The sequence below is a fragment of the Marmota flaviventris genome, chromosome 10 (assembly GCF_047511675.1).
Source record: "Marmota flaviventris isolate mMarFla1 chromosome 10, mMarFla1.hap1, whole genome shotgun sequence".
In the NCBI taxonomy this organism is placed as follows: domain Eukaryota; kingdom Metazoa; phylum Chordata; class Mammalia; order Rodentia; family Sciuridae; genus Marmota; species Marmota flaviventris.
In genome coordinates, this window is record NC_092507.1 from 91527842 (window position 1) to 91549469 (window position 21628).

The following is a 21628-nucleotide window of genomic DNA, read 5'->3' on the forward strand; positions in this document are numbered from 1 at the left end:
TGATACGATACAGCAATTTTGCTCCTTCATGATCATTTCAATGAATTCTCACATGTGGGGGAACATGCATGATGATGCTCTTTTCATAATTATTTCAGGAAATAAGAATTTGTAGATAAATGTGATGCTTATTGCCTAAAGAGTAAACAGTTGTTATATGTTAGATAAACACCAGAGAGGTACTATGAAACATCAGAAGTAACATAAAAATTGTAAACATAAAAACGCAAATACAATTTAAAATACACTATTTGAAAAAATAACATAATGACATATGTAACCACAGGGCATGCATATGTTAAGAGAATATTAAAGATACTGTCATCATTACCTGTGGTGGAGAAGATGAATCAGAGTGAGAAACTGGGACGAAGTGAAGTAAATAAATAATTCAGAATGGTATTGATGTTCCTCGAGTCAAGGGTATGATTGCTACAATCCACTGCTTCTAAGGTTCCTTTGAAGAGAGAGAAAACAAATTAAATGATGTGATTTGATGTAGCAGGTATACTTTGAGTTACATAATGCTAAATAATGCAGTCAATGAGAGAGAACGTCTACTCAGCTTACAGTCACACAAAACAATTGAAGTGAATTAGCTTCAGAACATGGTCCTCAGACACTGATACACTGTACAATCAGTCCACCATATGTTTTCAGGAGGACAGAATTATATATTCCATTTTTGTTATTTTCTGTCACGTTTCCAGAAATTGTATCATATGAAATTTGGGGTACTGGCATGTACTTTCTTAGAATATATACCAGTATTCAAGGATATGAATACTGCATCAAAATTTGAGTTAGGGCCAGTTCAAAGGAATGAGAATAAGGTCAGGTTTTCTGCTTCACAAAGGAATGCCTGTTGAATTGTAATAAGTTAATAATTTTAGGAAATCTGTTTTAAATGCAAAATTGCAAGTTCTACCATACATGAAAATCCATTTTGGTGACATGGTAAAGTTTTTGATGATTCTGACCTGAGATTGTCAAGCAGGGTAAGGGCACATTAATACAATGTTTTCTAATATTATAGTAGAAATAAAATATTACAGCTTAGAATATTCCCAAGGCTTATATATAATGTAGGCATAACAGAACAATGATTATAAACCTCTTTCTAGACATATTAAAACCTGACTGAACAAATTTGCCTTTACTTTAGGTATCAGAGGGGTTAAGGATATGATAAAAAAAATCAGAAATTACTTCTCAATGCCTGATAAATGATAGCATCTATCACCACTAATGTGGACTAACCAAATAGAATTAATTATTTTGCAATCATGATCTGGTTCAAGGATCAAGGTCATGGTATTACATCAGTAGCACATTGACCAGTGGTAAATTATTCTTGATGAGACATTCAATTCTTAAATCTTGAGCAAGAAGTCACTGGTGTCCTATAAACAAGTATCGATTATGAGGCATTTCAGCTTTTCCAGTTATTCACAGGTCTTACATGTTGCCTCTGAGAACTATAGGAATACATGTGGATTTGGAAACTAACCTCTAAGGAATATTAAGTAACTGAGTTGCATGTCAAAAGAAATTATCTTATGAATATATGCCTGAGTATTCAGTATTTACTGAATATAATATAATGGATGCACATAAATCAGTAACACTCTTTTCCTAAAATTAAACAAATTAACAAAACAAAACATATAATAAACTATTATGTAGAGGATGTGATGAAACAGTATCCAGAGAGCAAATGGAATTCTAGCAAGTATTTAATCTTTGATCTAGTTGTAAAATGACAGAAATTAAAAACAGAGCAAAATTAAATATCACTTTATATGAACAAGAAAGAAATTATCTTATGCATGTTGCATGTTAAAAGAAATACTCAGTATGCCTGAGTATTCAGTATTTACAATGTTTTTGATGATACTTCTTCATATCTTGAGATATATATTACAAGTACAAATGAACTTCAATTAATATAAACATTAGACAAAATTACAGCAATTTCTTATAAATTTCTCATTTATACATTTAAAGGCACTTGGAACTGTCATTTTCCTCCAGGATCCAGTTATGAGACTTTGAGCAATCAGAAAATGTGACAAATTGAAAAAGTAATCTCCAAGGTGAACAGGATTTCAACAAACTATGTAGGTACTGAAATTTGAAAAAATATATTTTTCTAACACTTATGTATGTATATATATATATATGTATAGAAATATATATGTATATAGAAATATATATGTGTATATATATATATATATTTATGAAATAAATACCTGATTTCATAAATAAATATAGTTACTATCATTTTAGTACTTAAACTGAATAATTTTCAAAGACTATATATGCACATTTTTTTCAGACATGGGATTACTGGCATGCATATTTATATCTAGTATTATATTAGTTATATCTAGTGTAATTTAGTCATAGAAAATAAATAATTAAATCAGGACACCTACTTTTCAAGACCTCTTGTATTTAACACTGAGGAGGAGATTTCCCTTGCTTTACTGGAACAAATTTACTTTATTTTTTCAAAAATATTATACCACAGAACTCTTATTGAAGATATTATTAGAGCAAACATTAATGGTTTTGAATATTACTACCATTTTTATAACTTGTAAACTGTGGATATTTAAGTTTGTGCCATATTATAAAAATATTCCAAATTTAAAAATTTTTGGTAGACATATTTGTACATATTTATGAGGTACAACATAATGTTTCTATTCACATATATATTTTGGGTAGTAACCAATAGGAAAATTAGCATATCTACCATCTTTTATAATTTATTTATTGTGAGTATATTTAACATCTTCACTTTTGAGATATACAATACATATTGTTAATTATATTCACTCTGCCATGCCTTAGGACACCAGAATTTCAACCTCTCCCCTTTCTTCCCTTCTCCTATTCACTCCAGTATCTGGTAATCCCTATTTTTCTCTCAACTTTTACAAGATGAACATTGTGTTTTATATTCCACTTAGAAATAATATGACACAGTGTTCTATTTCTATTATTTAAAATGATGGACTAAAGATCTAAAGAGACATTTCTCAAAAGAAGACTTATAAATGACCAACAGATATATGAAAAAATGCTCAGTACAGTTAACCATTAAGGAAATGTACATCAAATTAGAATGAAATGCTATCTCTTCCCAATTAGAATGGCTGTTACCAATAAGACAAAAAAAATAAATAACAGATAGATGGTGAGACTATGGAAAGAGAGCATCTTACATATTGTTGGTGGGAAATGATATGGAGATTCCTCAAAAAACTAAACAGAAAACTACCATATGATCCAGTGATCCTACCATTGAGTGTGAACCCAAAGGAATAAAATTAACATGCCTAAAGGACACCTGCATTCCCATGTTTATCACAGCACCATTCTTAATAGCCAGGGTATGGATGAATGGATAAAGGAAATATGGCAAATATGCACAACGGAATAAGATTTAATCAGAAAAAAAGCATGAATCTTGTCATTTGTAAAAACATGGAGGAATCTGGAAAGCATTCCAAAATGTTATACATATTTTTAGTAAACTGAGAAATCCTATATGCCTGAATTATGGAGTATGCTTACAAAGATGTATGCCTATTTTGCTAAACTCATTTTAAATGTCTACTTTAAGATAGAAGAAAAAAATGAACAAGATCAAAAATATATGTTAAGATTTGTTAACATTAAAAAGAGAGGCAGAAATAGTTTAACAATGCATGCTCTGAGCACATAGTTATTAAAAACTACTAATGTAAATAAAATGCAAAATGTTTTTCAAATCCTTAAACTCATGTAAAAGCTAAATACATAGTGATGAATTAAAGGTTAAAGTAAAAGTTTAAAAAAACAGCTTGTGATATTTGGAAAATTTGTCATTTGGTTTTGAGGGACTATCAAAGAAAAATCAATACAATATAGTTCCATACTTGATTTACCTAAACTCATGATGGGATCAAAGTAATCTGCTCATACTCATTGGCCAGATGGAAAACCAAATCACTATTTGGTGTTGTTAATATTGAACTGCATCTTTACAGCCATAGACAACAACCAGCATGCAATAAAACAGTCAGCAATAACACATAACAAGAAACAGGATAATAGGATCAAAAATAAGGAGACAAAACAGAGTGCTTAAAGTCATCTAGATATTGAAATTATAGGTTATAATTGATATGTCTTTCCTAAAAAAGACAACACTTGAAAAGATATCTTTAAAATTGGTGAAATAAAAACAATAGAAATAAAATTGAAACAAGGAGTAAACAAATGTGTAACATCCTCTTAGGCCTATCAGTGCAGAGGACTGTTGCATGAATGATAATTTAAGAATATAAAATGAAAATTAGGCCAAGATAAAGAAAGAATTACAAAAAAAAAAAAAAAAAAAAAAAAAAACATTTAAAGGGAATATGCCATACAAATCTAAGGTCTCAGTTATGTAGACTGTATCCCTGCAACCAGAGGGGAAACAAGTGTGAGTCAGAAATGATAACTGAAAGAAATGGAGGCTGAAAATTCTTTTTAAAACTGATGAGAAACGTAAACAACGAATCCCAAACTGGAGGACTCATGAATTCAAGCAGTGTAAATACAAATAAAATCACACATAGGCAATGATAATAAACATTTATAATTTTAATACAGAACAAAATCCTCAAATTAGCTGACTGAAAAAGAGACACTGCCTATGCTATACTTATCATGTGGGTTTCCAAACCTGATGAAATTTCAGTTTTTACTAAATACCCCACTGCAACTCAGAAATATATGCACTATAATGCCTTCATGAACAATAGTTATAGAAGATGATGGTTCCCTTATTTGAATTAACTCAGTGTTCATTGACAATAACATTGATATATCATGAAATTATGTCAAATTGGAGTACAACACACAGTGAAAATTCACAAAGTATGATGTGTTTTACAACATATGTATTACAACAAAATTATCTTAGGTAAATTCTGTTAAGATGAAATTGAAAAGCAGACTAAGTACTAAGAGTCAATCTAACAAAAGCCTGGAAATTTATTATCACACACTGTAAGAAACAAAGAGGGAAACGTGAGGAAGGAGGCATGAAAAAGGGGCTTGCAGCATTGGTTTCTTGATCTGAGTACTGGTAACACTCTCTTTATGATTAATTACTAATTGTGTGTACATATTTCAAGTATTGCATTTATGTGTATGTGAAAGTTCAAAATCAAAATGATTCTTTAGAAATAATTAATCTATGTTCATAATAGCCTTATATTACTTTTGAAACAAAATATCCCAAAATCACTGACTTAAAACAGCAGAAATTTATAATCTTACAGTTCGCATGTTCAGAGTTTGACTCACCTTGGCCTTATTGAGTTAAAATCAGGTGTCAGCAGGGCTGTCTTTTCTTATGGAGATTCTCCTACGTAAACATACACAAAATCAATTTTCTTGACTTTTCTGGCTTCTGGAGGCCACCCACAGTTCTTGGGTCGAGGCGTCCTGGATTTTCAAAGAGAGGAGAGTTGTCACTCTTGGACCCTTCTTTAGTATTCACATCTCCCTGTGAATCTCTGGGCTGCTACCCTCTTGTGCTTTTAAGAGTACTTGTGATTGCATAATCTCATTAGGATAATTTGGGACAATCTTCTTATACTAAAGTGACCAACCATTATTCCCCCTCACCATATCACCTAACATATTCCCAGTTCCAGGGAGTTAAAATGCAGGCATATTTGGGGAGCCACGATTCTGCCTGTAACAACTCTGAACATTTTCCTCCAGTATGTGAAGATTCCCTGGTATTCTTAGCGTATGATGATGTGGCCAAGGCCCCTGGTTGACGAGTGGACCTTCTCAATTCTACTTTTAGTTCTCTTGAGTTTCTCTCAGGAACCATTTCATTACATGCTAAATGAGATTAGTTATGTTTCCCATCTTTCCTCTTGACATCTTTTAGGTAACCAATAGACATTTAACCAATTTTAAATCTTAAAAAATAATAAAGTTTAATACAGACTTTTTAAAAAAATCATAGTATTTGACCTATATGTCTCCAAACTCTTTCCAAGATATAATACATTCTTAATATGGTTCTTTTTGTTCTGTATATCAGATTAAAAAGTTTCCTAGGATATGTTTTTTTTTTGCAAATATGCATTTTTTTATGCCAAGACCTACTTCTTCTTTTTTTTATTAGTTGCTCAAGACAATACAATGATTTGACAACATGTTTTTACAACATGTATTAGTTTTTGTGAGGACTGATAAATTGGAATTCCAGTTAAGTGATCTTATTAACTTAAAGCTTCAAGAGACTATTTTAATGAATTTGCAATAACAATATTGCTTAAAGATTTTTATTTTAGTTTAGTTGTATTAAATGAGAACTTTGTTTCTAATTAATTTTTGATTTACAAGAAAAAGCACATTGTGAAAACTCAATTGATTATATTCTAATTATCATTGCACATACAGATGAAGAATATTTTAAAAAATAATTTTGGGGAGTCTACCTATAAATACAAATTGCCTATTATTTATTTCACATATTAGAAACTTACATAGTATTTGCAAAATTATCCTACATTGGGTAATCTTCACTAATTAATACAGAATTATTTCTGAGTAAAATTTAACTTTACATACTTTGTTTTATTTTCCTGTTGCCAACATACTTATTTCTCAAAAAATTTCTCCCTACAATTATTTTCCTTTACATGTTGTTTGTCTTTTAATGTTTATATCTAAATTTCATTTAGTTTTCCATAGCCCTCTATGTTTTTTTTAAAAAGTATTATATAGTTTTGTACTTCTTCTCAATTCTTATTTTTTTTTATAATCCACATAAGTTTGTGCTCATTCCTAGAGTCCCTTGAAGCTCATCACAGTAAAATTGTGAAAATGACCTCAACTGGCTTATTTAAGATAAGCATCTAAAATTTCCTGTTTATGCAAATTTTATCCTAATTATCCAAAAGTTTTTAGAACAATGACCCCAGGAGTATGACCCTTTTCCATAAACATCTTCCAATACTAATAGGCTCCAGGAAGCCCTCTTTCTTCTTTACTCTCATGTAACTGAAAAATGCTAAACTTATGTGCACTTTAATGTTATTAAAAATCAGAACCAGCAGGAAGTCTTAGCTAAAGCTTATGCAATGTTTCTGAACTGTTGAATAAGAAAAATATCTAGGACATGATCACCTCCATGTTGTACCTTCTAGATGATTTCCAAGAGATGCAATTACTCCATACCAAACCCATTGAGTTCCTATGTTTCCTTTTCCTGACCCTAAGCAGTTACAGAATTAGAGTGAGTTTTTAAGCAACATTTCAGAGAATTTGGTCTTCTGTAATTTGCCTTTGTATCTCAAAAAATAGTTACTTATAAAATATTGTAGACATTATAGTATTAAATATGCACATAACTAGGAAATTTGTGTTTACAGCTCAAAACTCAATTTCATTTGAAAATATCATGTATTTCCATTATTTCAAACAAATAATTATGTTAATGGATATTCCAAAATTATTGATGCAGAAGTATTTTTGTGATTCATGTATCTCTTTGTGAAGTTGAGAATTAAAAGAGAGATATCACTAAAAACCTGCAAGTACAAACTAGAAATAATTTTCCCAAAGGGATTTTCACTTTTAATATTATATTAGCACTGAACATATTTTATCAAATTGTGAATATGATTATACATATTTATATTTTTTTAAATTTCAGCACTAGGCAAATCCTACTAAAGTTTACTTGGCATTTTATGAACAAAAACCTGAGGAATGAATGTGTTTATCAAAATGAATAATTGCTGTTAGTTTACTGTTGAGTTGGACTATAAAGTAAGGAAAGAAAAAAATAAGTTTGACTAATTATCAAAATTAAAAAAACTTTGTCAAAGTTTTGTCTTGGATGACACAGTTCAGTGGTCACTACCAAAGCTAATTCTCTTATTCACTGAATTTGGGAAGTACATATATCACAAAGCATATATATCACATATATACCATTTATTGCTGAAAGTATTATTTGCAATGTTAAAATGCAACAACTAATCATTTGATTTTATTTCCATGAATCCAAACTTCATAAATTTGCATAAAACTTTGCTATTTCCATAAAGTTATTCTTTAAGAATAGAAATTTAAAAACCCTCTGTGGAAATGTAAGTTGGAAATTGCCTGTTCAAAGAAATTTATGATTTTATTACAACTGCATATTGACTATTCCTCTAGTAACCTGCAGGCAGAAAGTAACAGTTTATTTATTCAAACTGCAAATGAAATTGGGCAAGAAAAGTAATTAGCAAACAACACAAAAATAATGAAAAAACTCCATAAAAAACAGTTTGGGATTTATGTGGGTTGTCAGATCATTAGAAAAATAGCACTTTAGTTTTAAGAAGCAGGGAAGTATTTATTCATTTACATACACACACACACACAAACACATACAAACTACTTAAATATAGGTTTAGATTTTTAAAATTCAATACTAATTTACATTGTACTGTTTCTGAATTTTAATTATTCTTAACAATATGTTAGATTTCTGATTAAAATAGAAAATTTATAGTGAACAAAGTACACTCTTCAAATTAAATAAAAAGAGCATATTTGATAATTCTATATTTTGAAATATCACTGACAGATTATTTTATAAGTGAAAGATCCTCACTAATATTGCACACACACACACACACAGTTAATACTTCTTTAGTTAAAACACACACACATGCACCAATGAATACACTGATATTTGTGCCATTTATAGCATGATGATAGCACTAATATCTGTGATACAGCATTTTGACATGAAAAATTTTACTGAATCTAGCTGGAAAAATTACATATTATTTCATATACAAAGCTTTATTATAAAGTAATGAGTATATTAGTCACTGAATTATCAACATTAAAACAAAGATTGTTTACTTAAAACACTACTTAGTACATGATCTACTAGGGAAGTTACATCACAGACTAAAATAAAATAAAATAAAACAAATATCTATTTTTTTAAAAAAAAACATACACTGTGTTACATCCTTATAAGAAACACAACGTTTGTAAGGTACCATATACCTCATACATTGGCATCTTAGTTCTTGGTATTTTCTTTCCTAAAAGGTCTTCTACATATTTATTATCTACATCAGATGATAGTTGGCTTAGATTTCATTCATTTGTGAAGTAGTTTGCTTGTGCTGTGGTTTGGAAAAATTTTTATTAATTCAATAAATATTTAATATAATAGAATGAGAGGTTCACCTCTCCATGTGCACACCTTGGTAGAAATTAGTAGAGGGGGACAGTTGGGCATGTAATACAATAAAAATGTGTTATTGCAAGTGATATAGTAGGAGAATGAACAAGACTTTCAAAGAAATAATAACTGCATGTGGACGAAATAAAGAACTCTATTTCTAAGAGGAGACACAGCAAATGCCCCAAATTCATACTCATTTACTGTAACCCCTCAAAGTATCTACTGCTCACCAAACTCCTCAGTTGAAAACACTATATAGTGCTTAAAATGTTTGTTGGAGAATTAAAATAATAGTCCATAATTAATTACAAGATAATTCCCATACTCTCACCAACAATTCAAAATTGCCCAAATGTTTCTGTATTTCTGCAATTTTCTGCTATTTGCCTTTGATTCCATCACGTTTGAAATAAGAACAAATTTCCAAGAGAAAAATAGCAGAGTATGAGAATAAATACACTGTTTCTGCTCTTTCACTGCAATTTAGCTTAGGCAGAATCTTGCATGGGTGCTCAATTTCTTGACATAAAATGCACAAAAAGTAATGGCCAACTTTGGTTGTCTTCTTTGAGCTCCTTTCTCCTTCTCTGAGATTTGTTCTCTTGTCAATTCTCCAGTGTCATTTGGGTTGTCTCTTACTTTCTTACTTTGTCCAACTATTTCATTTTTAATTTAATTTAATTTTTATTTTTTTACTTTTTCATATAAATGCATTAGTCTGATTTTAACTACTCCATCAGAAATGGAAGAGGAAGTCTAAAAAGAGTCTTGGATTTGCATCAGACAACCTGAATTCACATTCCTTTATATATTATACTGGAAAAGTAACTTCTCTATTTTAGATAAAAATCTTTCCTTAATGATGTACAAAATGTTAATGTTGTTTAGATAAAATATTTTTTCATATATGTGCAAAATGCTTAGCTTGCAGTCTAGTAAAAAAAAACCTAAGTGAAAGTTTCCTTTTAGTGTGAAATATAAGTAAAATACAATATTTTCTGTACAATATATAATTATGATTCAAAATGATATATTTAAATATAAATAATTTTCAAGTAAAGGAAATGGGTCAATTCATTCTATGCCCTATTTCCAAAATTATGGATAAAAGTTTTTCTTTAAAAATCCTTTATACATCAAGTAACTATAAATATTAAATACTTGAACTAAAATTGTTAATGTAGAACTAATTTTCCTAATATCATGCTGATATTTTCTGGGTGGCAGACAGAAAATAATGAAAATTTTGTCATACTACATGAAGTTAAGTAAACTAGTTCAAATCTATCACACTTTCACTTCTTTGGGAATGATATATACTGTCACCAGTTTTAATATCTTATTGAAATAGTATTCATTTTTTTTCTCAAAATATGTAATGACTATGCTTGACTTTTGTGTTATTTTGGGAGTAAAGGAATATTAATTATGTTATATCATAGTGGGAGAATCCTCTAACATGTGCATGCATCTGCCTTGTACTTTATCTAAACTAATTTGACAAAAGCATCATTGGATAAGTCATGATTCCCATCTATTTCTGGTCAAGTGATAATGTCACTACTCACATAACAAATACAAACATTCATGTACAGCTGACAATGTGCAAATGTGAGATGTTTATTTTCACTTTTGTTTAAATTTGGGAGAGATGGACATACTCTAAATCATTGCTATTTTGAGTGAACATTATAAAATCAGTTTGACATTCTTTCATAATGCAGGCACAGGAAATATAGAGTTTAAGTAATCATGCAATAAGTAAGTAAATTTGAGAAAACTCACTGATAAGTTAATAATTTCCTTGAATACCTATTGGTATTAAAGTTTAAGAAAAAATTAACATTGGGACATAAATTTTATAACATATGACATATTTAATTAATGTGAATCATAAAGACATTGTTTTTTTTTAAATCTAGATGTATATCTATGCAACACTACATCCCTCACTTTGGGGGAGTGGGGACAGTACTGGAGATTGAACTCAGGGTCACTCAACCACTGAGCTATATCCCCAGCCCTATTTTGTATTTTATTTAGAGACAGGGTCTCACTGAGTTGCTTAGCACCTCACCATTGCTGAAGCTGGCTTTGAACTCATGTTCCTCCTGTCTCAGCTTCCAAGCCACTGGGATTACAGGTGTGCACCACTGCCTGGCTCCATCCCTCATTTAAATATTTTAAATGACATGATTTTAATATGGCCATATTCAATAGTTAATAAATTCATATATAATTGTCACAAGAAATAATCATTCTAAAAGGAAAGTAGATGCCATTCTGTAATATTGGATTATCACTGTACTCAAACTAGTATGTTTTTGGCAAGCCATCTCTCCATACCATTTCTGAGTTAACAAAATTGATGTTCTTGCCTTCACTCTCAGTGACATTTCCCTATTGAAGTTTTTTGTTGCTACCTTTGGAGAGGTACAAAACGTAATTTGGGAGCTAGTTATACACATAGAAATGCATAAATATTTAAAATAATAATAAAGTCATATAGATGCAGTATTGAGAACAGTATGCAGAACAATGAAAATTTGAAAGGTGCCATCACATCAATAATCACCTGACTATTACTCAGTTCTCATTTTATTTACATTTATTTATTTATTTATTTATTTATTTATCCTGTCATCCAGAGATAGTTTCCAAGAATTCCTTGTCTTTATCATAACAGAAATTACAATATTGTGATCTCTGTCATATTAGTTCATTGTGTTTTATTACCTCTTTCACTGGTACATTAAAAATAAAAATTTCATATGATATAATGCTCTCTGAAGTTTTTGTTTCTTTCATTCTGGGTATGATACATCGATTTTTGATCATCTTCTATTTTCTAGGGCAATATATAACTTAGCATGACCCAAATATTTCTGCCCAGACTTGGAAGAGAGCTACAATCTTATGTTATAGAATTTTTAGTACTTTATAGTTACGTCTTTCAAATTTACATTTTACTTTTTATTGCAATTTAATCAATAATGCTTTTATAATTCCATATGTTCATGGTCCTTAATATAATAAACACTATGAAGTTGCAGTAATCCTGCCTGCAGGAGATTCTTGTCAGCATATACACTGATATTTTTATTCTACTATGTTTTTGTAGAGGTTCATAAACTTCACTGGTTTGTGATGGCCAGGATAAAATCTTTTAGTATATATAGTACCCACAACATCTCTCTGACACTACTTCTGCTACTTTTTTATTAGCATTAATTAATGATACTCTCCAGAAAATGTCACCATGTATATGTGAATATAAGCACGGTCAAAGCTCTGAACCCATGTTGCCAGGGCCACATCTCCAGGATTTAGGAGAAAGCCTATTGTGCAACAAAAATTTAGAGCACTTGCAATGTAAATCAACAGAGAAAGAAATAATTATTGCATATGTAAATTAAGAATGAATTCCTTGAAACACATTTTCTGGTGATGAGTTAGGGTAAGAGATTGTGATTAACACTTCAAATTACATGAGAGATCACTTATTTACTTTCTCCACAGCTGAAATATCACATAGTGAGAAAGGGATTACAAATGTCACCAAAATCAACTTCAACACACAATAGTGCTTGGCTTCCTGTATTTCGTTGTAGAGAACCAGAGAGACACACTTGGAAATTTCTAGTACTGAACTATATTCACTCTGATCATTGTAATGGGTCATTTAATTTAGTTCATTACACAAAAAAAAATTGAGCCTGTGGAGTTTTTCAATTAGTTCAAGATTCTGTCTTCAATGTGTGGGTCTGAAAACATCAAACAATATCAGTTGGAAAGTTTTCTTCACATTCTTTTAGATTTTTTAGAATTCCAAGGTCACCGTTTTAAACAGCACTAAGACAGCAAGTGGGGAAACACAAAGAAGGGCAATTTCAGTGTTTCTTTTGATTTTTTTGGTTTTGAGAAAGAAAAAGGGAATGGGTCAAAGGAAAGAAGAAATGTCATCTTGAGGTGACTCTAGTTTTTAACATGAGATAAAACTAGCTATTCCCCAAATGACATGATTTTTTTTTTACTCTAAAATAAAATCTAAGCAGCTGAGGTTAGAATAGAGTTTAAAATGCCAACAGATATAAGATTTTTTCTGGTACTGTGAGTACTACTAGATTCCCTTAGGTCAGAGCAGCTGGATTTTCAGAAAGCAATTTAATCTAAAATTAAAAATAAATGTTTACCTGCATATTTGTGAGTGTGTGCTTAATGTCTTTGGCACAATATTCCAGTCTATGCAATGCTGCAGAAGAATGTCCTTGCTTTTAAAATGGCTAACCTTATTAGTCATGCTAATATATTTTTTAAATTCCATAGAAACAATCTGTGTTCCTCTAGCCAGAAAAGTATGTACTTAACTAAATCTATTGCTTTGCTTCCTAGTACCAGATTTCCTTGTTTCCCTTTATCTAATATGTTTTTTCTCAAGCCTTTCCTCTTATGTTTTATAAATTTATCACTCATACCCATGTCTTCACTATGTTCTTTTTAAAAAAGTATTTATTTTTTAGTTGTAGTTGCACACAATACCTTTATTTTTATGTGGTGCTGAGGATGGAACCCAGGGCCTCACACATGCTAGGCGAGCGCTCTACCTCTGAGCCACAACCCCAGCTATATTCTTTACTTTCTCTTTCTTCACTTTTTCCCCATCCGTTTTCTTTTTATTTTTTACAAATATTTTCAGTTACTTCTAAGATTTTATCATCTCCATTAAAAAAAAAATCTATTCCGTTATTTTTGTCTTATCTTTCTAAGACTTTGAGAAGTGCCAGTTAAAAACACATTGCATGCATTCTCTAGGACAAAAGCAAACTGTTGAACACACACATTCAGTTCAGTAATGAACCTATGAGGGAAGGAAAATTATAGGTAGTTGTAGTGTCTAATTTTATATGTTAACTTGAGAGGACTCAGGAATGCTTAGAGAACTTAGAACAGATTCCTGCTGGATATGTCCTTAAGGGTTTCCAGAAGTTAGCATTTGAATTAGTAGATGAGTTAAGCAGTTGCACTCTCATAAAGGTGGGCAGAATTCATTCAATCACAAAACCTGAATGGAACAAAAAGGTGGATAAAGGGCAAATTATTTTCTCTTTCTTTGAACTGGGGCATTCATTTTCTCCTGCCCTCAAATCTTAGGACTCCTGGTTCTCAGACTTTCAGATTCACACTGAATTCCATAGAGACTTTTTCTAGATGTTTCTAGACAGTTTATCATTAGATTTCTGCTTGAACAACCAAAATTCTAAAGTCAAAGGATAAATGCATAATATGAAGACATTACCAAATACTACCTGGGAACATAAGAAACAACCGGAAGTTGGCAAGACAATGAGTAGGACATTTTATTTTTCTTTTCTGTTGCCGATTTTTCAGTTTTCTCTAATTCATTGTTGTGGAGTGTTTTCAATTCTAAAATACATAAAAAAACATAGATGATAACTGAATATAACATGGTTTAAACTTTTATTGTTTTATAAAGATATGGTGATAGTCAATGGTAAGGATTTTAGAGTAAGACAGGACAGAGTAAAGTGGAAATTTCAGATCTGTGTTTTATCCTTGGTTGCAAACAAATAATCTTAAATGTCCTTACGAGGCATATTAGGGAGATAAAGCACACAACTTTATGTAGTATACAAAGATTGATAAAAGTATTTGTTGAGAAAACAAACTTATTTTACTTGCCAATTTTATTGACTCCTTAATGCAAATCAAAACAGTTTGATTTTTTATTTTTAATTCCCTGTGAACACATAGGGATTATTTTCCTCCTGTCTTTTTGGCTCCTCCAGTTGGTTTTATTCTGTACCCCCTACCCATTTTGTTTTCTAAATGTTGGAGCTGTTCAAGTTTGAGTGATAGACATTCTATTTTTTTTTTTTTAGCCTCTTCTCTCTCCTTAAGTCTTTATATATAACTTTCTTGGATTTTCATGCACTTTTAACATGCTGTCCAAATTTAGATGTGTAGCCCATAACTTCTGAGTTTTATGAGTCCAGTTACTTGTTTACATAGCGTGCATTTACATGTTGTCTAACAATGGGGACACATTTTAAGAAATGCATCTTTAGATTATCCTATCAGTGTATCAACCTAGTGTACACCAAACTGGATGTTATAACCCACTACAAACCTAGACTATATGCAATATATACATGTATGGTTAAATCCATTGCTCCTAGAGCCATGATAAACAAACAATAGGAGATCAAAACAAGCAGAAGAAAATGATGCAATCAAGGACTTGAGACAGGAGAGGCTGCTACCAATTAACACAACATACTGTTTTACAATCAACCTTTTTAAGTGAGTAGTAGTACACTCTAAAAGAGCACTCAACTGTGTAGTATTGTAAAGCAGTAAAGTAGTAGTTTTGTTATCATTACCAAGTATCATGTAGGCTACCTAAATAAATGTGCTATAGAATCATATGACTGGCACTGCAACAGGTTGTCTACTCCAGCATCACTACAAGCACATAATTAATGCTTTGTGTTACATTACAATGGCTACAGTATCACTAGATGATGAGTAATTTTAGCTCCATTGTAATATTATGGGACTACCCTCATATGTGACGCCTGTCCTCCACTGAAATGTTGCTTTGCAGCACATGACTATATTTATTAGAATGTTTCTGAGTCATCTTAAATGTAACTGACAGAATTTTCTTGTTTCTTCCTCTAAAGTTTTTTTCTGCCAGCGTTGCCAATATTGGTACAGAGTACCGGTATCCACACTATGGTTCATGTTACAGACCTGGGTGTTAGCTTTGCCACATCCATCTCATTCTCTATATTCATTATGACCTCATTAATTCTGCTTATGAAGATACTTGTATCAACTCATTGAAGTATTCATGCCATGCTTTCTTCATACCGTTACTACATGTATACCTGCCTATCCGATAGATTCATCCTTTAGCACCTTTTAATTCATTCTCACATAATAGCAAGGAACATCTGTTTAAAATATGAATTGGAGTGTGTGCTTTTGCTATATATACTCTCTCAAGGCTTCCTAGTGGACCTATGGCAAATCACACAAGTTTTACCCAGGCATATGAGACCGTACAATCTGGCCCTTACCTACTTTTCCAGCCTCAAATAATATGTCTTTGACCCACTCATTTTGTCTTTTCCCTCAACGGTTTTAATATTTAACATTTTCCAAGCTCTTTTCTTTCTTGTTCTGTCCTTGGAGACATTCTTCCTGACCTTCAACCAAATCAAAATTTTTCATATTACTGTATATCACCACTTATAAAGTTTATCTTTACAAAAGTATAAACTTCACATACACAGTATATATATATATATATATATATATATATATATATATATATATATATATACACACACACACATACATACATACATCTCACACATAGCTTAGCATATCTTAGGTGCTGATAAATATTCAATGGATATCACGGATCCCCACAATTCACTTGTTAAATCTATAATCCTCAATGTAACTGTTTTAATAGACCAAGACTTTAACAAAATGCTTAGGTTAAATAAAGTCATAAGAGATCCTGATAGCACAGGGTGAGCATGTGGGCATACTTAGAAAAACCAAAAGGAGACACAAGATCCTTTGCTGTATCTTTTCATGATCACAGGGAAATAGCATAAAAATACAATGTGAAGTTTGAAATCTACAAGTTAGGAGTTTGCCTGAAACTTGATCTGAGATCTTTTAGCCTTGAGAATTGTTAGAAAATGAACGTCTATTGTTTAAGCCACCCCATCTGTGACATTATGTTAGGGCAGTCTGAGCAAAGATAGTGGATGAAAAGAATAAATTATGAAAGAATCCATCAATAAATCATAGTTACTATTATATTCTGTAGATAATTCAAGCACAAAGATAAGTAATAATATCTTCAAATAGTAGTTATGAACCTGAAAGACTTCAGTAATTTTTTCAAGAATTATTTCTTTAGTACATTTGCCAAAATAAAATGTCATTCTATACTGCATTACCTAAATATATATTAAAATTCAGTCGCAGTGTCTCTATATTATTCAAGAATTATTCAAAATTAATGTAACAAGTGCCTTTTATTCTAATACATTATAATAGAGAGATATCCCCATTAAAATAAACATCCATCTGTCAAAATTATATCCACTTTTCTCAGCAATTCAGCAATATTCCTACCCCAAAGCAGAAAAATTACATTTATTTTTGAGAAAAGCATTATTTTGACATCTGAAGATACAACCCTCTTTTTAAATAATTTCTCCTAATCCTGAAAATTATGTTTATCTAAATTTACTTTTAAAATTGCAACACACTAAATATTTAAAATCAGCTTATAGAGTTTTAAATTTGTTTATTTTCACTAAGTGTATGAATGCAAAAAATTTCTTAACCTATGAGCTTTAGTTTCCTCACTACTCATGTTAGAATAACAATACCTACATTGCAGAATTGAGAAAAAAGACATAAGATAATATTTATGAGAACAATTAGCATAGAATTATAAATGAAGACGAATATTAAATTATTTTTTCAATGTTTTATATATATATAAATTTTTGAGGGAGTTTTCTATACACTTATAAATGGTTCTGGAAAGATATGAAACATATTGCTGAACATTTTATAGAATTTTCAAAGCCTATTATATTTGTAATTATTTTAATACAATTTTTTACCTCATGAACAAATACTACAATATCTGGCTTCTATTCATGGTTAAATGTTACCAAACAAACTAAAAACAATGAATAATTCAATATTGAGGGAAAGAAAATCAAGACTATTGGTAGGGCAATATGTAAACACTAAATAAATTTAAAGCATACAAACTGTTGGATTTAATTAAATTTGAAAATCTCACTTTTATCCAAAGTACCCCATATAGGCTAATCAGGTTGATTGGATCAATCATGGCTTTTACTTTTGATTAAATTTTACTTTTCTACAAAGATGTCATTGAAGGCAATCAATTCAGATAAGAGTAGACAATTAACACATAGGTATCCCAAGTTTCATATATGTGTGTGTGTGTGCATATATATATATATATATATATATATATATATAAAATATATTTTACCTCAGTAATATATATCATTTTTATATAATATATCATATTATTTATATATAATAATATTTATTATTTATATATAGTATATACATATTATATACATATTATTTACCTCAGTAATTCATTTAAGTCTATAGCTTGAATTCATATTTTGCATGCTTTACATTCTGAATGTACATTCAGAATGTAAAGCATGCAAAATTTGCATGCTTTACATTCATAGCAGACATAAATTTTAGCAGCAAAAATTCTTCATAGAAACAAGCTTGAAGTCTCAAATTCTACTTTGGTAGACAGATAGGATTAGCTGAACCACATCCATTTTTAAGGTCTTCTTCTCTTGTTCAGATAATTACTACAGTTTCTCTGAGTTAATGTGACTTCATATGACACTGTCTTCTGGGGGATGGAAATTGAAGAGACATTCTCTGACTCATGCTAAATCCCTCAGCGTACTTTCCTTGAATTTTTTACTAAGAAGCAGAATTTGGTCATTTGCTCTATATTGGCTGAATATGTGTTTTTAATTATTTTTATTTATTCTTTTTAGTTATACATGACAGAGGAGTCTATATTGATATATTTATACAAACATGGAGTATATCTTATTCTAATCAGAATCTCCGTTTTGTGGATATACACTATGGTGAGATTCACTGTGGTGTATTCATATATGATGGATTAGTCATGTTAGGCCACATTTTGAGAATAGCAAACAGAACCCAAAATCTCATGTAAGAACATAAACAGTTGCTTTTCATTCAGGAGTCATTTCCTGTTACACAGGTGGTTGTGGCTCAAATAGCAGGCAGCTTTCATACTGCCACATGGAGTGCCACATAGATACATAGTCTTCCATCTTTAATTTTAAGGCTACCTTGCTGACATCCCAGGTAAAAGCTGAGTAAAAAGTGAGACATAGTTTGAAGAGTCCTTTCTCATGTTCAATTAAGACTTGATAATATGTCTGACTTCCCTTAGAGTTCAGTGGTAAAAACCAACCACATAAATACTTTCCATTTTTCAGGCAGAATGGGTAAATGTTTACTAGTAAGATATGGAAAGGAATGAGTCTGTTGAGTATCCAGCCAATTTTTGCCATAAAACTCAAATGTTTTTTTGTTGGCTATGTTTCTCACTAGGTGTTAAAAATATTAAACTTACATTTTGAAAATCCAGGGAACTATTTAAAGACTATTCTCACTTCTGACACCATTTGTAAATTTGGATGAATCTTCAGCTTACTTTGGGGTTTAATAATTCACTTAGAAGGACTTGCAAAGCTCACTGAAAGCTGTTCTACTCATGGATAAATTTTATTATGATATAAGATTAATCAAGTTAATCAAGGACAGAGGCATATTCTGCAAAGTCTAAGACATTTTCAAATGTCAACTTTCTGCTTGTTTTCCCTCTGTGGAGTAATAACAGCACCCTGTTACCAGCATTGATGTTTGATGAGATATAATCACATTGAGTGTCCACCAGAATGGCTTATCTGAGGCCTCAGTCTCATGTCTTTACTGGGACTCCATTGCATACATATGATAGATGCTCAGATGACAGACCTCAGCCTTAAGTCACCCTTAGGTTGAGATGATCTCCTATGACCCACCTCCATTTTAAATGGCATTATTGATCATCTGTGTGGCCAGATACACCCTAAATCACCTTGTTAGACTAAGAGATGCAAGCCCCCAGGCAACAAAAATACATCACAATATGTATGACGTTAATTTTTTAAAAATCATAGATATTACAAGCCAGAACCTTACTATAAAGACCACACTCTAGTTGATCAATGTTATATTATTTACTACACAAAATTAGACATAGCTATGATATAGAAAGGGAGGTTAATGAAAGCATTTGAACTTCAATTTAAAATATTTCCAAAATAAAATTACTTCCAATTATTTCAAACTTCCCTTTGAATACATAATGCTCATTTGTTTACTCATATTTAACACTCAAGCTACATATTTCATTTGTTTTACCTAAGCACTTGTATATTCCATTGTATTTTATATTAATTAACAAAATATACGTGGTTTTTATAATACTGTCTCTAACAATTTATATATATATATATTTATATATATATTATATAATATATATATATATATATTTATATATATTATATAATATATATAAATATATATATATATATTTCTCAAAAATAACAGAAAAAAGTTATGGTAGTAAGGAGTGCTCATTTCATGAAATTAACTGATGGAAGTCAAAACATTTTTGATTATTATAAAGTTTTTAACATTCCATGTAAGAAATAAAAAGAAAAATAAATAATCTTTATAAAGAATGTTTTTCTATAGTAGTGATCTTTTAATAAAATTATTTTATGTAAAATTCAGAACAACCATAAATTTCTAAGACTATTATTTAACAAGAAAACGTTGATACTGTTCAAGATATTGGTAAATTGCATAAGCCACAGAATGAATTAGTAGGTAATTATATAAATTTTAATGGTGTTCTTATTGACTAATACATCCTTGTATATTACTGTGCTACCTTGTTTTGGTAAGACACAAGTATAGCTCAGCTTCTGACTTCATTTGACACATTAGTTCTCACATTATGAAAAAGGAAAAATATAGAAAGTCATGTTGTTTAACCCCAGGTACAATAAACAGAATAATTCAACCTAAAACTAGCTAAGTATATGATGAAATCATACACAAACACCCATACACACACACATACATAAAACAAAAGGGTAGTATTTATTTCTCAGTATCACCTGTGGCAATTGAACCCCAGGGTCTTGTACATGATAGACAAGAGTCCTATCACTACACTACCTCCCAGCTATTCAATTTTTATATTAGGTATATTTCTTATGTTAATAGGATATAAATATAAAGTATTTGTGCATGTGCATTTATATTTGTGTAATGGGGACATAATTTATAGTGTTATTTTAAGACTAAATAAATGGAAATATATAAAGTTCTTATAAAATTTCTCAATTTCTACTAAACATTATGTTATTGTTAACTATATTCTTATCATTACAATATTAACTTTTCATTATTATGTTTACTATCTAGATAAAGGTTCCAGAGTAACTAAAAGTTTTCTTTTTTTTTTCACAGACACATTATTTTTTACATTCTAAATCTATAAATGATGATTATTTTTTTCTGACAGCTCTTGATCTCAAAGTTGCCAACTCACAAGTAATAATATTTTGATCACAGTACTGACAAAATATCATAAATTTAAAATAACCATGTTTTAAGTATTTATTTAAATTTACTGTGACA